We start from the raw sequence: 18,570 nt of genomic DNA on the forward strand, positions 1-18,570 counted from the left end.
TATATGTATTGTATACTGAGCCCGAACAGAATACCTCTGAGTGCTTGATGATACTGTGGTTGAAAGCTGCACAATAGGTTACCATCTCTCTTTTCTTGTGGAAACCACATGTAACCAGAGATGCATTGAAATCACTCCATGTGTCTAACCTTCAGTTCTTTACATTATACACATTACAGTGTACTCAACTCAGCTGAGGAGAATATGTTGTGAGTTAATGTGTTCCATGTAGCAATTGTACTCACCGAGCACTTTATTAGGAACACCTGTTTAACCATGCTCCTGGGAACAGTCTCCAGAGTTTAATGAGAATGGTGCCAGAAACAAAACTCCTTGCTGTTGAGAGAGGTCACAGGAGAACGGTCAGGTTGATGGGAACTAACAGAAAGGTTGCAGCAACTCGGACAACAACTCTTAAACTGTGGTGAGCAATACAACATCTCAGAATGTGCAATCAAACCTTGAGGCAGTGTGAATACATGGACACAACCTGCCTTGTGTCAACAGTCCAGACTGGTTATGGTGGTGTAATGTTGGGGAGAGTGTTTTCTTAATGGTTGATGATCATGGTGTGAATGACACAGCCTGCCTAAGTATTGTTGCTGGCTGTGTACTTGCTTTTATTGCTACAATTTACCACCTTTTAATGGTTGTCTCCATCAGGTTGGTGCTCCATGTCACAAATCAAAGGTTTTCGTAACCTGATTTCATGCACAATGAATGATGCATTTAGTGAATTCAAGTGACTTAAATGAACTCCCCAGCCACCAGATCTGATGCAGTGTTAAATGTAACAAGTTATCAAAAGAGATCCTGTAAATTCTAGGGTTTTGCCACTTTCTCAGAAACTAATAAGAGCCTTAGAAAGACCTTTTTTTTAAAAATTGTATTTGCTTTTGTCTCAAGTTATGTTTCATATGTTGAGTGTATATTGTTTCGTAAGACATAATCACAATCTAGCCATCCAGGAACTGAGTGAAACAAAGCAAGTACGTAAATGAACCAACACCTTTTTTTCCTCAGAGGTTTGTCTGAGAGGTCCACAGTTTCAGACTTCCAAACCCCTACTCTAGAAATTGACACGGCAGATCTGCAGAAATGATGCGATGCAGTAATGTCAGCATGGACAAAAAAAAAAAAAAGACCAACACTCAAGAGTGCTGCCTGTAATATTTTGTCGTTTTATGTTGCATACTATTCTCATGGATCACGGTGACAGTCAAGTCAAATTAATGGAAGGCAGCTATGATCTTTCCACATCACTCGAGTGATATTTTCTGTTCAAATTCAACACAATGGTGGTTGTTATATTGGGACAGCTTTTGAATATTGAATTTCAAAGCACAGCTGTCTCCCACTGAGCTTGAGCTGCACAACTTACATCAACAGTGTTTCGGTGCTCACATCCCTCACTGTGCCCTCTGATAATGCTCCCAATTTAGCATCAGTCAGAGTGTTTTATCTTTAGTGACCAATCAAGCGGCATCAGTTTTCATTTTCTGCCACATTGTAAAATTGTAAGATCTGTTTCACAGAGTTAAACTCAGACATTCAGGGACTGAAGTGATGAGAGACAGACGAAGTGTGGGAGAGAGAACGTAAGGCAGGGATGAACACGTGAACAGCTTCTGTTTTGAAAGCTGCAACCTCATCTGATGAGTGCCACAGTACTGAGCAACATTGCTGTCCAACTGGAGATGTGTTTTTGTGGTCTAGACTGAGGTCAGGTGAACCCACTTTGTTAAATCAAAGCACTTCATTGTTAAACTGAGTGCTTGGAAACAAAGAATTATCAAACAACCAGTTTGACAATGTGATGAAGGTATCCATTTAGTTCACCCGGAGGACCCTGTTGGCAGTTTAACTACTAAGACAAAGTGATGTTTTAGTTGAATAAGACACCAATCTGTGTCATGCATACCTGTCACTGCAAGTTCATATTGATACATTTTAAAACACACAAGGTCAAAAACTGCTGACATGAAAAGAAAGCCTGAGGGTTTCACAGCGTGATTTGTGATAATGGTGATTTTTTACTTTGACTGTTCAGGTTCTCTTTCCATGTCAGAAGTTTTGAGACAGGTATTGTGATTATCACTACACCTGTCTGGGCAAAATCTTGAATTTCTTGATCTTAAATTGGGGAGCAATTGAGAATCTAAGATGACACAAACCTGAGCTCCATTATTATTATTATTATTTTTTTTTACTGTTAACCACTAACATCACTACCAGACAGCAATCATACCAAAATAGAGTGAGAGAAACAACAGGTGCAATGGTTCTGTACAGTTGATTGAGCTGGTTGAGGAGTTCCTGTTGAAGGTTACAACAGATTACATAAACAGTGATCTACACCATTGGTGAAGTAGCAAAAAGCAAACTGTTTATCTGTTTGTCACTCACCTAAATCTCTAAAATTAGCAGTCATCAGTAGAGTTGTCAGAGAATGTGTAGTGGATTAACAATTAGGATTTCCGTCCTACACATGGAGGAACAGAAAAAAACACACAATACCAAAACGCACAGGTAAATGTGAACACTGGTGTATGTGTTATGTTAAGTCAACGAACAGGAATAACAAAAGTGCTTCTGCCAGTTACCACAAGTAGATGCTTTCTTGTCAGTGAGTGGTTGGGACAAAACAACAGGAAAAGCATAGTTAAGTCCAGTTAAATTTGCCTGAAAGATGTCTGAAGTTCTGTCTTCATCATCCTCACAGAATGTTTATTATTTTTATTTTGGGAGATGTTCTCCGTATTCAGATGTTCAACAGTTTCATATTTTTGATTTTGTCCTTTCTTGCAGGTGGAGAAGATTTATCGTCAGTAAAACACCAGGAAGTAAGTTGCTTTTTTTTTTATTAAGTCTTGCATGAATGGACAGGTGGATTTTCATAGAAACCTCTTGCCAAATGCAGCTTTAAAAGTGCCTATCAACATGTCTGCCTGCCTTTTGCTGCTGTAGTCTGAGCTCCTTTCTTGCTGTTCAACACTGGAACAGATGCCCCATTGTAACTTTCTCTTATTGTTGGTCTCTCTCCGTCTTTTTCTCCCCCTGACTCTCTTTGCCACCCTCCCTCTCCCTCTCCGTCCCTTCGTCCTGTTTCTCTACTTTTCCTTTGTAAGCCTTTAATGGTGATTAGCTGTGCTGTGCTGACTGTGTCGCTGTGTCTTGTCTCTCACTGGGAGTACAAGTGCTGTCACTGAACTCAGTCCTGCACTGAGCTACTGTATTGTTTCATCTCAGATGAATGGTTGGGATACAGTATGGGAATATTGTTTAGAGATGAAAGTTTGTGGTGTGTTTTTGCATGTCGGTAGGGATGGGTTCCTGTTACCAATGACAGAGCTGTATGTGACAAGCCTCTCAGTCCAACGCACTGGTTGTTTCCTAATGTGGAGATTTGAGGTGCGTGTGCATGCACGCACACACACACACGCGTGCACACACACACAGTGTATCCACCCTCTTAGATCCCCATCAAAGAGCCAGAACAAAGGTTTCCAGTAGAATGGGGGCTAGAGATACTTGAGCCCTCTTTAATACACCAAGACATTTCCCATTCAGATGCAGAGCTTCAGCACTTTCACTGCATTGTGCAGCCATGCACATGGACCAAATACACAGTTGTCTTTGCATCCCAGTGAATTACCCTGTTGTTGTCGATTACCTTCCTCTTTTAGACTCTTGTCACACTTTATAAAAGGCAACAAAGCACTAAGCAGTATCTGCAAACAAGGGAGTTACAAGCATCTTGTTAGTGTCGTAAACATTTTTAGAGAAGGTGAAAATGAGACTTCATGCCAACAAGTGGATTTGTGTTTTTCTGTATTTATAGCGGGTTGTTATACACATGGTGTAGTTATCAATACAGTATGTCCATCATGAAGGAAATATTCCTGTCATTAAGCAGAGGAAGTTTTATTCAGTTGGTTTGATCAAATGAGTCTGTCTGCTTCACTAGTTGTTACAACACAGATTTAATCAGTGAGCGCTCAATGGAGATAACATGAACCTCTCTGTGGGACCAGATGTCAAAGTGTCATCGCGAACCTCTGTCATTGCAGTATATCAGAAAAAAAACACTTTTTTAATCAGATTGTTAATTAGATGCTCTCAAATCCTAATGGGAGGTTTGTTGCGTTATTCAAGTCAGGCGGAGACAGTGAAAAGGTCAACCTGTTACGCATGTACCATGTCAAATTTTGAATAGGTGCTGAATTAAAGCAGAAGTAAGTGGAATGTTTGTGTTAATATAAGTATAAATAGTTATATCTTCCAACAGCAATCACTTATATAGAGTGTTTTGTCTGAAACACGGGTCTGTCAGTCACTCTGCTCTGCTGTAAGCCGAGGAGAAAACTTTCCTTGTATCCTACAACCTTTATCCAATGAGGAGAGAGAACGGCATAAAGGGGCGGTCCTCTCTGTGTGTGCAGCCAAGGGATGCACGTGAATGTGGTGACGTAAGGACGAGGGCGGGGACTGCTAACTCCATCTGCTGACAAGAAGTTAGCCAAAACGACCAGATCGCTTACTTCTGCTTTAAAGTAATCAAAATCTGAAAGTTGTTTGTAATACAGAACCATGTATATAATTTAACAGCATTTATATGTATGTACATGCATTAAATTTAGTGTTCAATTAAAAAAAACAACTAAAAATATGATGTCCAATAAATTTTCACTGTTGTATGCTGTTAAACCATTTTAAAAGACAATACAATTTAATTTCTGCCAGTAAGACCACGGTGAGATGGGAGTTATCAGACTAATTTAGTTACATGTCCTGCATGCATATGAATGGATAAGGCAAAGAAAAGGCAGCCTCCTCCGCTGTTGGCCCATTATGTAGTCTTATACTTAGAAAATGATCGTCCTCATGCCTACGGGTAAATAAGGACAGACAAGCCTCCTCCACTGTTGGCGATCTGTAGCTGATTTGGCAGTGTGACCGCAGCTCTTCGTCATCATCCGTTTTCGTCATCTTTGCTTTTTATGGCCACAGCAGCCCATGTCTCCAGCGTAATTCACTATCATTTCTGGACTTAACACAAAAATGTCATCTGAAATGTAGACATCTGCATGCACTGCAGGTTGAAGATTGAGGCAGATCTGGTGACTATGCCCCCGTGTAATTTCCAGTGTGAGTGGACTACTCTTGCCTTTTACCAGACTCCTCCAGCGCTGGCAGTCTACAACCTGGCAGTCTGACTGCAGCACATCATGACTGTCCTTCAGTTTCTGCAACTATTCTATAAGTCATTTTATTTAGCAGTTGTGATGTTCATACACACACACACACACACACACACACACACACACACACACACTGAGTCGCTTAGTCACAGCAGTGTCATCAGTCGGTTTGATTCCAGCTGATCCAAATGAGGGAGTTTCTTATCACCAACATCATTGCATGCACTGCTGACAGTGTCTCCTCCATGTTTAGAAGATACTAATCCTTCACTAAGAAGCAGGTGACAGATATCCTCACAGTCCACTGTGTCGTACATCACTTAAACCTTGTTGGCAAAACTAAAAGTTCCATGCTCTCCGTGAGCCGACTCCACGTTCAGATTAATAGATCATTTGTTCAGACTTTTCTTTGGTAACCTTATCTTGTTTCCACTGGAGTAACAAACAGTGCTTTTGTCTTACTGTCTCTGATTGGCTACTGTTTGTGGTAAATCACAACACCTTGAATTAACTGTTGCATTTGGTAACAAAATATAATTTATCTATTCACATGACTCTTTTGCTGATGATAGAATGATAACGAAATCTGTTCGGCATTTGGCTTTCAGTTACATGCTTTAGTAATAATACACACAAATGACAATAATCCTAATTATAACAAGTCAAGGCAAGGCAAGACAATTTTATTTGTATAGCCCGTTTTTACAAACAGTTTGTCTCAAAGGGCTTTACACGTCATCATAACAACATCCTCTGCCCCTTAGACTGTAAAGACAATATAAATGCATAATAAATGTGTAACATGAATAATAATCATAAAGTATTAATCAATTATAACGAGATTTTATTTGGTGAATCTTGATAAAGGATTTAGGTAATGGATAACGGTTCATTATCATTGCTCTAGCTTGTTCCCTAACTGCCAGTTTATATCTTAGTCAACAGGAAATGGGTATGCCATTAGTTCATTAGCTTATTAATACAGAATAGCAATCTTTGCAAGTTAATCATTGAAAAATACAGCAAGCGCCATCATCAAATGAATACATTGACATTCATACATTAAGAGTGTAGTATCTCATCACAAGCATCATGTGGGAAGATTACTTTGATATTTCGGCACAAAAAGGTGAAATGGCATGCCGACACCGGTGCAGCTGTCACTGAAAGCTGCAGGCACCTGTGACTGCATGCAAGCTCATTATCTTACAGCTTTCAGCATAAATTGGTTGAAGGAAGGAATGCTGACTGGAAACTGAAGCCGAGGGACAAATGATTAAACTTTTTACCCAATAATTTGACACAGGGAACGTACAGGAAAATGACTGGCTCGGATTCAAAATGTCAAAATGGCCCTTAAAATACATTTTAGTCAGCATGATAAGGAGCCTGGATGGATGATGAGGAATCCTAACCACGCAGTGTTCAGACTGTGCTTTCATCCAGACTCTCATCTTGTTCTCTCTGTTCATTGGTTTCTGCTGCACCAAAGCTCAAACCCAAGCTTAACAGTAGGCAACGTGTTATCCCCCTTTCATGTAAAATCTCATTAAGTTAGTTATCCACCTTCTGAACTTCTTATTGTCCATTTGCCAGATTTTTTTCAGTGCATTACTGCCACCTCTCTTCAACCCTCTCAACTTTTTATTTATTTATTTATTTTTATCCTGCCAAAACATTGTGGGAGCTGGGCATCGAGTGGCTGTCCTTTGCTGTGAGGTTATTGATGAGTTGCTAATGGAATGCCTATTAAAAGTGAGCATATTGATCCAGCGAGGGTCTGATGACAGTATCATTGCAACAGAGATGCAATTGAAAAAGACATGCACTGCCAAGAGGCGAGAGAAGAACAAGGATATTTGTCCTGCATTTCTTTCTGTCTTTCTTCTTAATCTCAAATTTGAATGCAAATTACTTCTATTACAAAAGTGAGAGACACTGAAATCAATATGAAACTATTCTACCTCCTGTGCTAGCCATTCCCTGACACTCTTTCATAGTTTACAGTGATTTATTCTAACTTGATTTCTGTCCATCCCATAATTTGTCATGGCCATTAGTGCTGTGGAGGACTTCCTGCTCCCAGACGCTTCCCTTCTTACTCACTGAACAAAATAAAGTGGCTGAGAGTCTAACAGCTGCTTGTGTGCAGTCGACTGTCCAGTAATCAAATGTTCCTAATCATTTATCACAGATGAAGTAAGTTTATCTCTTTACCTTTACATGTTTTGACGGCTGTCATCCATCTTCGTCAGAGGAGTCACCGTGTCATGTGGTCACGTGCCTTTATCAGCAGATGTTATGGAGGCGTGGTTGTCTAGTCAGATTTGACATTAGGACCACGCCTCCTGCTGTCAGGTCGTACCTCCAGGATTGCGCTCCAGGTGTGAGATTGCATGTAAACCCCCTCATCCAGGTTCACTGTCCTCTGGGCCCAGTCCAGTAATATTCACGTGAATTTGAAACTGAGTAGTTGTTCAGAAAGGTAAGAGAAAATCAATATTTTCGGAAGAAACTAATACTTACATTTCTACCCCACCACAAAGTAAAGGGCATCCTCCACCCCACTTCAGAACCTTCCGCTTTACATCAACATGGAAGGGGAAGTGGAGGAGCACTTCCAATACAGTGAGCCTTGACTTGATTATGACAAATAAACTACTTACATTATATTCATTATTATTTCCTACACTTGAGAGCAGGATGACCCATCAAAACACTGGAGTGGTTTTCAAAATGGTTACAGGCAGAGTTTATTAACATTAAGAGACATGTCACTGTGTGACAAAAAAGAAAAATATGTCACTTCTAACTTAAAGCAGAAGTAAGCGATCCGGTCGTTTTGGCTAACTTCTTGTCAGCCGATGGAGTTAGCAGTCCCCGCCCTCGTCATGGATCTATTGGTCCTCGTCCCTACGTCACCACATTCACGCGCATCCCATGGCTGCACACACAGCCCTTCATGCCGTTCTCTCTCCTCATTGGATAAAGGTTGTAGGATACAAGGAAAGTTATATATATAAAGTTATATAACTATTTAAGACTTATATTAAAGCAGATATCAGTGGCACGGCCGTTTCGGCTAATGCTGTGTTCAAGGCAGGCTTTTGAAACCGTAAGTTACAGCTTCAAGTCACAACTACGACTTGGTAGCGTTCCAGGTAACCCGTAGCTCATGTTTTTACCGTCCTGTTGTCTGTGAAAGTTCCCTATAACGGCCACTCGTAACTTCCGACCCGTGAACTCGTACCAGATCGAACTGGTATGACTTCACAGGAAGGAAAAACACAAAGTACGAGTTTCCTTGAACGCACCATGAGTTAGCAGCCCCCGCCCTTGTCAGGCATCAATTGGTCCTCGTGCTACGTCACCACATTCACGCGCATCCCTTGGCTGCACACACAGCCCTTCATGCCGTTCTCTCCCCTCATTGGATAACACTTGTATCCCACAAGGAAAATTTTCTCCTCGGGTTACAGCAGAGCAGAGTGACGGAGAGACTCGTGTTTAGGCTGAAATACTTCATGACGGAAAATAGGACTATTTAGGACTTATATTAACAAAAACATTCCACTGATATCTGCTTTAACACAAATATTCCGCTTACTTCTGCTTTACAAACACTCAGTGTTTGTGATCTGGTTTGTTGTCTGTATTGTCTTGCTGCTGCTCTGTGACATTTTAAATTTCCCCTTGGGGATTAAATAAAGTATTTCTAATCTAATTTAATAAGTAAAGTAAGTACTGTAAATACAGCCAGAAATATAGCTCAGTCTTTGTCTGTTAAACTTCTTGCCATTTTTTTTTCAGGTGACATCACAGTTATAAGAATTTGACCAGAGACAATGAAGCTATAGGTTACAACAACTTCATTAACTACACAACCTCTAAACAAACAAAGTTCACCTGATCAAGGATTTTTCTTTTCTTTTTTAAGAAGAACACCATAGAATCATGCTTTTATATCCAGATTTAAATAAATATACATTCAACATTTGGAAACATCTATAAGAGTACAAATTTAGAATCCCTTAGGGCTTGCATCCTTTTATAGTTTCTGTTGTTATTGAAGTACTAAAACCAGTTTCTTTCAGCCCTCGCCCATATCCAGTTTCCATCTTAAGGGAGGAGCTGTGTGCCTACTGTTGGACTCATTCTTCACACCATTACAATGACTGCTATTTTAGAGGCCATACAAAGAAACAATGAAACATTTTGTTGAAGATTTCCAAGTTAAACCATGCAAATTTAAATAAATGCAAATCATGTAAAAAAAAAAAAAAAAAAATCTACATTTGAATATGACATGCATCATAACTGAGGTCTGAAGTCTAAAAAGAGTGGTTATAGTACAGATAGTAATCTGAGGAATATTTTCTTTAAATACCTACGCTTTCAGTTAGACATAAGTGGTCTGAGGCATAAACGCAGAGGGGCACTACAATAATAAAACATTATGATATCCTTTATGTGCAGGAGTAAAAATTTTAGCCCATCAGCAATCTATGCCAAATGAAAGCCATGTGTCCAAGAAAAAAAAAGTTAAAGGGACTGCACAACTCAATCAAAAGGCAGCATTAATGTTACACAAACAGTAATATAATTCACAAGTTAAACATGCTGAACATTTTCTGTAAGTGTAGCATGTAGCATGCACTGTGACATTAAGATGCATAATTTCAGCTGAGACAGTAAATACACCAGAGTTGAAACAAAGAGCAAGTGTCTGTTTTGGTTTAATAACATTTGACATGGATCATAAGAATTCAAGATGTCATACAATTAGCAGAAACTCTAATTAAATTTGTAGAACTGCAGCAACTACATTAGACTCGATCAATTTCAGTTATAATTTAAATGAAGGGTCCGCAACATCTGTGAAAGCGATGACATCAATTATTAGAATTTAATATCCACAAAGAAAATCCTATTTTTTCTGTCCTTATTTTTTTTTTTTTACAACTGTATTACAACTGCAATACTATTACTACCAGCTCTCACCTATAGATAAACTACCTTGCAAACCAATTATGATACTTTCAACTCTTGTCTCTAGTTGGCTTTTAAATGTAGTCTAATTACAGCAGTCAGTTGTCATTATCATACGACAACAATACACAATAAACACAGAAATGGTTTCACTCAACTGTCAGTTATATCTAATATTGGTATGTCTAATACAAGTGTCAACAAACTGCAACTCGTATCCTTATCTCGTTAGGGGAACTAAAACAGGACAAAGGAAAAGAGAAGAAGCATGGAAATAGAGAAAAAAGGTGTTTTTGCTGTTAACTGGTGTTGTGCTTGGTGACAGCTGGAGGGGGTACAACTAAAGTCAGACTCAATTTTAGTGAGAGTGATACACCTATACAGGCTGCTGTGAGATGTTTTACAGAAACGGCACATCTTTTGAATTGCCACAATACTTTTATTTCACACTGTTAATGCCAAGTTACCTGCTCCCAGCTGCCATCATTTGATGTAGCAAGTAGCGGGTAATGTCGTAGGGAAAGATGTAAACTGAGTGTCTGAATGTATTGTCATTTTTTGAAAGTTGGGTTATGTAACTTTTGAAAGTAATAACACAGATTTCCCCTTTCATAATCCTTTGTGCATTTCTGATTACCCAATATAATATTAGTAACAATGCAGGAGCAGGACTTGTAGTGCAGTCTATGCATATCATCAGCTTCACACAGAGTGGCAACACGATGCCATGTATTAGCTGTCTGGTGGGTACATAAAACCAAACTACTTTGAATTGTAGCATAGAATACCAATGCACATTACCTACGCACACACACAAACAAACACGCAGGCACTCTCTCTTACGCACACACACACACACACACACACGCATGCAGGCAACACACTGCCAAACAGGTTAGATGAGTGCAGGTAAGAGAGGAGGAAGGGCTATGCTAATGTCAGTGCAGAGAGGGAGTGAGAGAAGCTAGCACGCAGGCAGACATTTGAACCAACACACAGTCAGGGCACACGAGCGGGTGTAAAGGTGGCCAGACAGGCCATTCCTGTAGACGGCCAAACAGTCAGAGAGGTGAAGGCAGGCAGTGGTACAGATAACCAAGCAGTGTGTTTATTAGGCTGCTCGAGTGTCAGGTAAACAGGCAGGCAGCTCTCTCTGTCTGCTCTGTTGTAGCTGCACAAACGTGGGTAGCAGCAGCATAGAGAAGCAGCTATTAACAGAGGCCTTTATCCTGTGCCGCTTCATCTTTGAGACACACATACAGACTCGCACAGACTGAGACAACTGGTGGCATTCAACCTACTCAGCTTTGCAAGGTAAATGTATAAATTCACTGTGCTTAAATTTGAAGGACAGGGCATGGATATGTGAATGTGTAGGCTTTTCCACAATTAAGTGTGTCTGTCTTTCTTTCTTTTCTTTCTCTCCTTCTTTTAATGTTTTCATCTGTCTTAATGAGCAGTAGAAACTCAATTTAAATAAATGCAAGATAAATTAAGTAATTTCCAATGTCAGAAGCTACACATAAAGCAGTACGAGTTCAACTGTGGAAAGAACCATGTGAAAGTAGCCACGGAAAACCTCAGTGTCTCTTGGTCAGAGTGTAGCAGGTCATTGTAGCTCAGTTTCATCTGGTTCCTAGGTAACCGATTGAAGGAGTTGATAATGAGTGTAGGTGCACGGGTTACCATGCAACTTACCAACCACACCAAGCCCTCCCTGTTAGTGTGTATGTGTACCATCCACTTTAGTAAAACCCATTAACAGGGGCAGACAGAGTTAAAGGACCTGCAATACAATGTTGCCTACCTGCTGTGGTTTTGTGTTACTTTTGTGTTACAGTACACACACACACACAGAGCTGGAGGTTGTAATTTAACAGGTGTTGTGGCTGCAGGCATCAGGTAGCACTGTATCCCTCTGTGTGTGGGAGAGAGAGGGGGGGGGGATAAAACATGACTCATTCCCCAAAATAAAAGGAGCACAGAGATCATACACAGTGAGCTTTTTGCAAGTTTACCTTGACTTTACAGATTCAGATTACACAACTCTGCACAACTAATTCAACCACCAATCAGAGTGGATGATGCAGTTTCCATTTGTCTTACATCTGCAAGGATGGATGGATGGAGATATAATTTTCTAATATGAGTACCACATGAATACCACCACTGCTTAAAGGCTTATTAAGAGCTAAACCACCAAATCCTGAATATCCCATTGTGCAGTTCAAAAGTATCTCTGCCTTGGAGTGTCCCTGCTTGATGACATCACCAGGGTTATTTTCTCAGACTTGACAAAGCTCCTTCGAGAGCCACATAAGATGCTATACAGCTCTGTTTGCCAGCTGAGGGTCTTACATTTTTAGTATTATTTGTGCACAGACAAATTCTCCAGGGAGCCACCATGTCACCAGCTGAGGTTGCAGCAAGATTTGTGATGTGACAGCAAAGCTTAAAGAACTTCAAGAGCGTGATGATGAAGGTGCTGTTAGAGAGAGAGAGAGAGAGAGACTATGGTGCAGACAGTTTGAGGGAAGACACACAGCTCACCTCACATACACTTATTAAACTAAACACACTCTTCAGACTACAAAGGGTCAAAGATATTTGCTCTGACCATAAATTCACTTTCCACAATCATAACAGAAATGCTCCTAGGGTAGCCAGGCTTTCATGAGTATTGGTTTGAAATATGTGCGTGTGTGTATGGGCTTTACAGTTGTTATAAACCTCACTGCAACCTCAGAAATCCACAGGCTGTGGCTGTGCAATAAAATGTCCATATCTAAGTCTATTAGTGGTGTCAATATTTATTTGGTAAAGTTCTCAGTTGAAGGGAATAATGTGATGTTGTTGGCTTTTTACCCTGTTAGCAATAGGGTTCAGGGCTCATGGCACAGCAACTAATGTTTGTTTTGTTTCATTTGAGTATTTGTTTACAGATGAAACATATTTAAGGAGTAGATCATGAAAGATGACTACAGAGAGTCGCCGCTGTTTTGTCCGTCCCTCTCCCACCTTACAACTTGGCCATAGTGCAACAAACGTCCGCACAGTCAGTGCAACCTGGGTGTAGTGCGGTAGGCTAAAGTAATCCAAGTAATCTTCTTTTTTTTTTTTAAAGAAAGTAACTGTATTCAGAATACACCAATTTAAACTGCAAATATAACGGAATACAGTTACATACATAACACCGTTAAATGTAGTCCGTTACTCCTCAACCCTGTTTACTGCACAGTTTTCCCTGTGGTAATGATGAGTTCTTGGTCCGTGGAAGTTAAATTAGAAGCCTGACCTTTCTGACCCTGTTTTCCAACCTTTTCAAGTTTCTGTATGGATAATTTAATTCAGAGTTGATAATATTCTTTACTTAAACTGACCTGTTGAGAGTTTAATAACCCACTATATATTTATCTTTTGAATCCATAACTGTTCAAATGACTTTTATTCACATCATGAAATATCTGTCTTTTATCTCATTTTAGGCATTTTTATTTTAAAACTTTGATTCATGTCAAATTTTCCTATATGCCCTTGTGAGAAGCAGTTTATGAATATTAACTTTATACAAATAGTGCATAGTAGTGCTTTCAAGCATTGTTTTGAACTGGCTTCTCTTTGATTTTCCTCAGCCCTCTTTTCTCTCTCGCTTTTTTCTCCCTTAATACCATCTGACATTCCTTACCTGCAAGCAGAAGCGATATCACCTGTCGTCAATTCACTTTTTCTTCTGCAACACGATCTGATGTGTCTCTCAAACAACAAAAGGGAACAGAGGAAAAAAAGGGAGGGCAGCGGGAGAGAAGGAGGGAGGGGAGGATGGAGAGGATGGGAGGCTGGTCTACAGAGCGGTATCTCAGACAGTCCAGCACTTTCTTTGTTATCAGCTCTCTGTGTGGGAGAAAAGCACCCCACCTTCTTTATTATCATCAAGCATTGATAAGGATGGCCCTGACTACTCACTCTGCACAAAGGCAAGCTGATACCTCAAGGCCATGCATGTGTGTGCACGTATGTGTGTGTGTGGCCATGTCTTGAGGCCAAAAAAACGCCAGCAGATATCTTTTCCTTTTACTCCTCTGAGAGATAATAGTGTTGGTGTGATTCTGTTGAGGTTTTGCGATATTGGCTACAGCTCACCACAGCACAATGGAGCTCAATGGCATTTGGATGGTGGCATTCAGAGCACCAAAAAGTGATGGAATGAAAAAGTTTAAAGTTTGTTTTTTTTCAAATATAGAGGCATGCTTGTCACACTTCTTTGCATTTCCATTTCCCCTGTGAATAGGACATGTGTTTGTAAGAAAGTTGTTTGAACTGAATTGATTAACAAAGAGGTTTTATTTCCTGATCTATATTTGTTGTTTTTTCATGGAGCACATACAAAATTTAGGAACACCCAGCTGGAAAGGTGACCCATTATGTATTCATAGTTATATGAAAGATATGAAAGTCATCTGTGGAATATTGTGGGTATAGAAATGCACCTCTGCTGGGGAATAACAAGTGTGTTCATCCACAACATATTGAAAAACACACACGTGGTAAGAATTCAGGGTTGACTATAAGATGAGGTTACACTCGTGATTTGATGGAACTATGTATTACATTACAGATGGAATTCACCATCAAGTCCTACATACGTAAAGGTACTTCTGTGTGGCACATTATTCACATTAAATGCCTTTACATATTATTCATCTGCAGAAACTTTAATTTAATTTAATTTCACTTTAATTTAAGAGCTGTCGGGAGCATCTGAGTCGGTCCTTGGAGTAATGTCAGTGGAGGACAGTGGATCCTTTGTTGTGCTAATTAAAATTCAACGTTATACTGCAGATTGAGGGAAACAACAGCAACAACGAATGTGTAGCTGAAATCCTCAGTGAGGCATACAACTGGGAATATAGGGTTTTACGTTGTTTGTTTTATGAGTAAAGAAGAGTGAGCTTTAAAGTGCAAGAAAATATCCTCCTAAGAGAAATGTTTGAAACCTGTGTACCAGTTCTGATGTGTGTTACTGTGTCTGGGGAAGAAAGATTAGTGTGTTATCATTATGTGATGATGGTGACCAGGCAACTATCAAACTGTTCTGTTCTTGTGTTGTTAAGCCTGACCTTTAGCCTCCTCAGTAATTCATGATGCTGTCTGGCCTTTCTTGCATATTGATTTAATTCAGAGTTTACACTATTTCTTTTTTGTTTATTTATTTATACATTTATTTGATAATTATGCTTTTTTTCCCCAAATACAACCTCCTTCTACCATCAAATCATTGACATTCTCAAACTAAATGAATTAATGTATCACTGAATAAGCACAGAAACTAGTTGCATTTGTAACGAAAAGAGGAAAAAAAAGATTAGATTTACAATTTCCAACTAATTGTCTATATGTATGAGAGGCCGTTTAGGAAATAATTCATATTTGCTCTCACACACAACACAATACTCATACACACACACTATTATAGTCTCTTACGTGTTACGCTGGCTCTCCGCCGCAGCAGAGCCTCTAGTATCAGGCGGCTGTGGTACGACACAGTGTTTCCCGAGACCAGTGGACCAAGCCGGGCTACTGAGTCTCGGCTCGTCCTCCACCGTCAGTCGGTGATCGGCCCTGAGCAGCGAACGCCAGGCGGCTGAATCACAACGCCATGTTTCAGTCACGTCTTATCACTAATACACTACAACGTAATGAGGGGCTCCAGACTGCCCCCATCTAGGGGTAGTCTGGAGCCCTGTTTAACAGTGAAACACAAATTAATAGTGTTATTTAAAAATACTTTGTATGAGTGTTTATTTTGCACAGTTAACCTATGTTATATAGCCTGACAAGCCAGACTATATCATTAAAATGTCTAGTCTGGCAACGACCGGTAGACCTCGGCTCAATCCAGGGGGCGGGATGAAGGCTGTCTTTCAAACTGCCTCTGCATGCAATAGGGTAGCGCTACGACCAATCAGAGCAAAGAGCAGGATGACCTTAACCTGACAAGCCAATTAAAATGTATGTCGTCATCGCATTAAGCCCGCCCAACGACTCTCTAAACAGATAGAGCGCTGTGATTGGTGAACACAATCAGTGTTCGAGACTCAAAAAGTTCCTATGGCTCGTTTCTAGACCCACCTACGGAGCAAATATTTTTGCTGCCGCTAGGGTGCGTCTAGATTTCTAGGCTATATGTTATAGGCATTTTAATTAAATTTGAATGTTTAATTCTGGCCCGCGACCCTCCACCCCGATTCATTTTTGGCCCCCTCACTGAGAAGAATTTGGGCACCCCTGCTGTAGACTTTACGTGTGGAAAAAAGTGCATAATTTCCTTCATCATTATCACAGGAGACATATCTGTGGTCTAGTGTAATTAGTGAAAAATGGATAATATTTCCCTGGAAATGAGACAAAGACTAATCTTTGGAAAAGTGTCTTGATTTGGATCCCTCTTCAACCCAAACTGACTGAATAATTTACTTCCCTCCTCACGTGTATGAAATTAGCTCGACAGTCAGATGGAAATGTCTTTCCTCTGTGCTTTTCCCTGCATGGCTGCAAATTGCTGTCTTGAACAATGAAAATATGATTTATCCTACTCAAAAGGTAAGAAAAAGTGAATACAATCAGCCCAGTAAGTCAGCATCTTGATTTGGATGGTTTATTTGTGCACAAAGGACAAATATGATCCACAGCGAAATATATGGATAGATTGTTGAGATGAACAACATCAATCATCCAAAACCCCTCCATCCATATCCAATAAATATTTACATTAGAACATTGTTGTATGATTAAATATGATGCAATATGATATAGTGCAGGATAGTGTTACTATTGTGTAGTAATTAAATTCAATACAATATAGTGTAACATTAAAATTTAATATAATCACTGTTTCTTCTACATTCATTTAGGAATGGCAGGCCGTCATTCCTAAATCCTAGCCGCCACTCCTTCAAATTTCTTTATTCTTTTTTTTATTGTCGCAAATACACCACCGCCACATGCCTCCACCTTCACAGCAGAGTCCTGCACTGGGTCTTCCACTACCAGTCACCATTACTTTGCACCCCTTTCCACTCCATAGTTACAGCTCTACATAACTCGGTTTAGGTCCTTTTCCGCCACTATCGCCACTATCGCCACTAACAGAAACGAGTGAAGATGACAGAGAGAGCAGCACCATTTGGTCGAGAAGAAAAACAAGTTCTCTAGTGTAAAAACACGAGGACCAAAAACATATGCAGGGTTTTCTGCGAAACGCCCCCCCACCAAAGTTAAATGAACGGGCAATAAAAAACAAAACAAACAAACAAAAACTCTGCTGGTCTCCTTGAAGCTGCAGCTCGTGTTACTTTGACAGCCCTATTATACAATATATATTATTGAACAAATTTGTGACATATTATAATATAAAACCATATTACATGACAGATAGGTGTTGACCTGGAGACCTTAACCCCTCTGTGGACCTCTTATCTAATCACTTTTATTACTTCCAACACCTCAGGTGGTCCAAAACTGTAGATTTTAAGAGATGGAAACAACCATCAACGATAAAACAAATAAGGTAATAAATTCTCCTGTGTTCCATTCACCTCAGTGGTCAGCAGTTGTCCAAAGCCAAAGTATTATGCATGCAAAGCAAATAAAACCTTACAAACGCTGTGAGCTGTAGTTGTCAATGGGAGCAAAACTGAAATGCCGAATCCTTGCTAGAACACAGTCTGCATGACCTTTAGTTAATTTCCAAACAGAGCTGGCGGTTGGTGGGATGGTGGTGATGATGTAAGGGCAAATGTACTAATTTATTTATGTTATGTTTTTATTTAAATTTTATGTATTTTTGGGTCTCTGTTTGGGTTTGTGTAATATATTCTTCCGGGTTTGCTGGCACCAAACAAAATGAGTTGTTCGTTTCATTATCTTGGAGCGACTTTGCAGACGTTTGCAGTCAGCCTGTGACCTTTACTTCTGATTCAGTTTGACTGCGTCTGTGCACTCGAGTGTGTGCATGTTTGCGAGACAGAGAGCAAGAGAGATTGCAAAAATCCGCAACCAAACGCATGAGTCAGGACATGATTCAATATGAATGATGTTTCATCCGTATTTCCAGTCATAAACTAGGGCATAAATTGTCAACTGGTGGGTCCAGACCCAAAAGCGGGATAAATAATATTTGATGTGCATGTTGGACTTTTATTTTGAAAAAAAAACTTGTTATGACAGTTGTGCGTTGTGCAGCAGTCCAGCGTGGTCACCATGGTGGTAACTGTCATTCAATTGTTCACTCTAATGGTGTTTTAACACAGGCTGTGTTGACCTTTGGGCTTGAGTGTGGTCTGTATGGGTCAGTGTGAACACAGCAGTCGCACTCTGGTGC

The 18,570-nt window shown here is 40.0% G+C and overlaps 1 protein-coding gene across 3 annotated transcripts in view; it reads left to right on the plus strand.

Moving 5' to 3' along the window:
* The window catches only part of naaladl2 (N-acetylated alpha-linked acidic dipeptidase like 2), a 557,200-nt gene that overhangs the window by 57,083 nt on the left and 481,547 nt on the right, over window positions 1-18,570 (plus strand). For 2 of the 3 annotated variants that reach the window (XM_085773820.1, XM_085773822.1), the window contains exon 3: window positions 2,809-2,843. The gene's annotated coding sequence lies outside the window, so the exon portion shown is untranslated. Of the gene's footprint in view, window positions 1-2,808; window positions 2,844-11,192; window positions 11,505-18,570 lie in introns of those variants that run through there. The other variant, XM_085773821.1, reaches the window with a different exon arrangement.

The sequence above is a fragment of the Trachurus japonicus genome, chromosome 4 (assembly GCF_045865225.1).
Source record: "Trachurus japonicus isolate A0001 chromosome 4, Traja_1.0".
Taxonomy (NCBI): domain Eukaryota; kingdom Metazoa; phylum Chordata; class Actinopteri; order Carangiformes; family Carangidae; genus Trachurus; species Trachurus japonicus.